The sequence below is a fragment of the Acomys russatus genome, chromosome 17 (assembly GCF_903995435.1).
Source record: "Acomys russatus chromosome 17, mAcoRus1.1, whole genome shotgun sequence".
In the NCBI taxonomy this organism is placed as follows: Eukaryota; Metazoa; Chordata; class Mammalia; order Rodentia; family Muridae; genus Acomys; species Acomys russatus.
Genome location: NC_067153.1, coordinates 8,161,181 through 8,166,524, shown reverse-complemented (window position 1 = coordinate 8,166,524; position 5,344 = coordinate 8,161,181). Strand labels below are relative to the sequence as shown.

The 5,344-nt window shown below is 37.1% G+C and overlaps 1 pseudogene; it reads right to left on the bottom strand.

The window, feature by feature from the left end:
• Window positions 1-4,243: 4,243 nt before the first annotated feature.
• On the bottom strand, window positions 4,244-4,434 carry LOC127201790 (cytochrome c oxidase subunit 7C, mitochondrial-like; annotated as a pseudogene).
• Between the last annotated feature and the right edge of the window lie 910 nt (window positions 4,435-5,344).

The window sequence follows — 5,344 nt, the reverse complement described above, 5'->3', positions numbered from 1 at the left end:
CTAATGTTCTGTGAGCTTTCCCCACTCACTAGTTTCCTACTTTCCACTTGATATTTATGGATTGAGTTCTTGAGTCAGTCCTTGAGTCTACTTACCTTCTGTTCAGTTTCAACAGGTTTGACCTTGGCTACAACTGAATGAAAGACAAGGACACTGAGTGACGTCTTCTGATTCCACCATCTTTGAGGCAAAGTGTTGGTAAGACATACAAAAGGAAGTCTCAGAAAAGACATCAAATGTTAAGTATAGTTATATAAACTTGTTTTTTCCCAAGATATTAGATTAATGTCCCTGAGTTTGGGAACATATTAAGATTTTTTTTTCCACAGAATCTTTATACCAGAAACCAAACAGGGACCTTGCCACTGTTTGGAATGAAAGAATGTCTTTCCTCTTATTGTCTCAGTAAATTTATTGGACCAGGAAGACATCCTCTTAGATGAGAAATTTTAATGTGGGCAGTAATTCAACATTTTACAGTGACATCTGACCTCAGTGTCCAGTCTCCCAGGGAATCTTCTCAGGCTCAGGGTGGCACAGGACAACTGTCATTATTTTTCTTAAGCAACATTGTACTTCTAATGAAAAAAGGGTTTTGTATTTTGGCTAACAATTCAACAGTTTCATCTTCGGGTTAATTTAAAAGTTCAGGTAAAAATCCATCTGGTCTCACAGATTTAACTACATTTGTTAGTTCATGAGTTCCAGAATATCGTGGATCTTTTCCAATGTTTTCTTCATAAAACAACTTGTGGGGAAAAGTGTAATAACTTTCTTCACAAAAATGTTGACAAGTAATATGTTTTATTCTTTGCTGTCTACTCTTTTTATTTAATGTACCACTAACAATGAAGGAAAGGAAAAGAGTGTGTTATTGTCTGCCCTTAAAAACACAGGGTTCAAATTGTGGGCCGTAGAATAGTATTTCTTCATATTTTAATATATTAAAATTAGTTTGATTATATTTCTGGGTTTTAGAAAACAAATGAAATATTTTCAAGCCAATCCTTTTTATTTTTATAGCTGAAAATAGCAGGGTTTTTTTTTTCCTATTTAAACATGTAGTAATACTGATAGCATGATTAATCTCAAGATTCTAGTTGGCTATCTTGGAGAACTTTCAAGGATATCAGTATATAAAAGAACTTCTATAGTTTCATTAAAAATATCCAGAAATTACTTATCAAAATTCTGATTTACAAAGCCGACATAATATAAAATACTGGACTTAAATAAGACATGACAAGATGTTTAATAGATATGAATACAGCATTATCAGACAAGTGAGATGACCACTACAGTACACAAACTCCAGACTAAATGTAACACTGCTATAGATGACAATAATAGATGACAGATTGTATGGTAGATTGAAAAAAGATGATCCTCATCTCCTCATTATTTGAATATTTCCCCATGTAGTGGAAATGTTTGGAAGGGGTTAGAATTTATGGCTTTGTTTGAACAGGTTTGTTATTGGCGTGGGCTATGAGGTTTCAAAATTCATGCTATTCCAGTTAGTGTTTCTCCCTCCCACCTTCCCTTCTCCCATCCCTCTTCCCCTCCTGCCTTTTGCTTGGGGGTTATATAGGAGCTAGCAGCTATGGATCCAGTGCCATGCCTGCCTTCCTGCTGCCATGCTCCCTGCTATGACGCTCATGAGCTCAGTGTCTGGAACTCTACGCTCTTTATACACTCCTTCTTCTGTAAGTTGTCTTGTTCGTAGTATACCTTCATAGTAACAGCGGAGTCACTAAGACAGACTGAAAGGTGGCTGGAAAAAAATGCCCTCACTGCTAAAAAAAACAACACGTGTGAAATATTTAAGGGATTGGTTCTACCTTAAGGAAAGTATCGAGAATGAAGCCACCAGGCTCTGCAAATAAACACATATGGATTAATCAGTTCACATGAAGAACTAGTGTAAACTTCTGCTATAAAAGGATCACTGTAAGAGAATAAGACCACGACTTTTAAAAAAAAAATATCTTATTTCCTTGAGAATTTTGTATAATGTATTTTGATCATCTTAACATCCTCTTCGCCAACACTTCCAGGATCCACCCTAACGCTCTATGCACTTAGCTTGATTCTTTTTCTTTCTTTATGGCTATCTAATGTAGTTCATGTTGTCTACATACTTTTGGGTGTGAGCCTGTTTCCTAGAACATGGACCGCCTATCAAAGATCACTCCCTTAAAGTAAAGGGACTCTCCTTCTTCCAAAAGCTGTTGCTTTCCAATAGTTCCTCAGTCGTGAGCAGGATTGGTACCTGCCTCATCCCTCCACCCTGAGATTTTGTTTCACTTGAATTTGCACAACCTTTGTGAACATTGTCATGAACACTGTGAGTTCAGATATAATACTGCCGTATTGTGGTCAAAGACACATCTTCGCACATTCACAGCCTCTCGCTCTTACAACCCTTTTATCTTGCCTTCTCTTCGGCAATAATCCTTGAGCTTCAAGGGTAGGACTCTGATACAGAATCTACAAAATATTTCATAAATTGTTTCCTATTTGGAGTTGAACATTCTACTGTCTCTGTCTCTAATTCTTTCCAGGTTGAGCAGTTGGTCATGTTGTCATCCACTGAAAGAAGAAACTTCTCTGGTCAGAGTTGGGAAATGAACTTATCTGTGAAGTCTTCAAGAGTCAGTTTAGGACTGTGTCTATTGGTAACAAGTTTTCCCTTAAGCAGACCATGTTTTATCACATTTCTAGGGTACTCTTTCCAATTATCTGTCTGGAGTATTGTTTATTCTGAATGCCAGTGCAAGTTTCAGGAAAAAATTGTAAATAGTATATAGTAGGATAATCTCATTAGAGGACAAGTATTTTTGGAACAGGAAACAGTGGCCAAGTAAGAACATGAAGGCAGTGCTAAAGTCTGGTATGGTATCATTTGAGAAAAGTATAAAAAATATAACTGTCTAGGGATAATACTTAGAGCCTAAGAGGCTTCTAGCCCCAGTTTACTATTAAAGATATTTACAGTTGTTATAGCAGCGTGGCTGTCTCTGCTTGCAAAATAATAAGTGTTTTTACATTGGAACTGTTAAGGAAGTGCTAAATTAAATTTAAATTTTCAGAAATCCCGTCAGATTGGAAGTTAAACTAATAATCTACTTGCCCCTTTAAATTAGGAATGATATTGTTATGTTGATTACTTCCAGTTTCTTGCTTCCATAATTTGTTCATGTGGAAGCTTTCCTCAGGATTGAATCTCTTCTTAATGGCCTTGCCTCCTAAGATAATAAATACAAAGGCTAAGATTTCAACATACAAGTTTGGAGAGCATGCAATCCAACTTTGGAAAATAATAATTTCTCCATTCAATAACAAGCTATGCACCTATTGAATGCTTGCTATAATTTAAACTCTTCATAAACAGATCTCAGTAATTTATCAATAATTCTGATTGATCAAAGCATACACCTTATGCACTACAATATTTTAATTTTTATAAAGAATGTAATATAAATATTCTATTTGGTCCAGAATATATATGAGACTTCTGGAATAGTTATTATATTCTTTGCAGGATTGGATAGTCACAATGGAAGCCACGTGCTGTGTAGAGCAGTTGACAGCCTGTTGACACCGCCTTTCTTTGGCTGTGTGAATCTCAGCAAGGCATTTACACTCATGATTCTGTTTTTTCTCTCCTCAATGCTGTATTTTTACCATTCACCATGTGGGTTCTCTGTGGATGGTCTGGCTAACCAGATACATCTTCAGGAAAATGGAAGATGGAGAAAGAGAGAGAGAGAGAGAGAGAGAGAGAGAGAGAGAGAGAGAGAGAGACCCAGGTTATGTTTTTCTTTTTTCTTCTCATCCTAGCCACATTTAATAGTTCCCTTAGAATGTCCTTTCTTTCAGTATGTCTTTACTCAGTGTCAGCAACACTTCTCTTTTTCTTCTTCTTCTTCTTCCCTTTTATTTTCTGAGTTGGGTATAGCTGTGACTCCTTGGGTTGCTCATCTCTATTGACAGTATTGCATGCCCTTCCCATGGACTTCACTGCACCACGTGGGGTCCGTTATGCCCATTTTCACCTTTGAAAACTGCCCTTTAGGAAGATGCCACTTGTTGCTTACTGGGCTTACCCCCACCCCCACCACCAAATTTCATTAGTTTATTTACAATTGTATTTAGTATAAGAGTTCAAGAATTTAATCCAGTTTTCAGATCACATCTCTTAAACATTTTTCATTTTGGTAAAGGGATGGCTTAAATATCCTTAGTTTTTAAGTAGCTGGTGCCTTACTATAAAGACAGGAGCCCAAACCTAGATCCAAAATTCATGGGTATTCTAGCCAGGAACTGCCACTTGTTTTCCAAGGACAATGTCAAATTCTTTCACGGACCCTCCTCAGAGTGACTGCAATGGAGCACAAAGGTGGTGAACCTCTGGGTACTCTGGTCTGTCATGGTGAAGGTGGTGAACCTCTGGGCACTCTGGTCCATCATGGTGAAGGTGGTGAACCTCTGGGTACTCTGGTCCATCATGGTGCTGCTAGAAGCTCAGTAAGATGTGCAGAGAAGGAAGGAGGAAGAAATGGGGCCAAGACCTCAGGCTCCTTTCTTTATGACCTTGCTCGATTACTGGATTTTTACTTACTGCATTGTTTACTCTTGGCACTGATAAGTTGCTTGTGCATCAAAAGATGGCTCCACAAGCCTCTGCCCTTGGGCAATGCTAACTAGATTCAGTGAGTTAAAAAATAAAAAATGGGACATAAAGTTGGGACGTATATGGCAGGATTCTGAGAGGTTTAAGGGAGATATGATCAAGATATATTAAGTACACATAGGACATTTTCAAAATATAAATACAAATATTACAAAACTATCCCTGAGCCTTGGTTTATGTGGGTTCATGAAATTATTCAAAATTATGTCAATGAGTGCCTGCAAATAATTAAATAAAATTATTCTGTAACAATCCAGCATCTGGCATATAAATATGAAAATAGCTATATTTTTATTTCTGGGTTAGTTTGCTCACTCAAGGATAAGAAATAGGTAAAACATCAAAAAATGGAAGCAGTGTCACCTTCACTCATGGATGACCAGGATAATTACCTGAGTAGTGACAATTTAGAACACCACATCACTGCCATCATTTCATACATGTGTGTGCACATAAATATATTTATATGTGCAATGAAGTATGATTCTTACCCTCTCTTGATAAGGGAAATATTGAATGGAATACAGATTAGCAAGTACATATTTTAACATGAGGCAAAATTTTTGGACATTTTTCCCAGGGTGCAAAATGTACCTCTTCAGAAGAAATTCTTTCCTGCCTACCCTTATAGATCTTTCTTGACCAAGT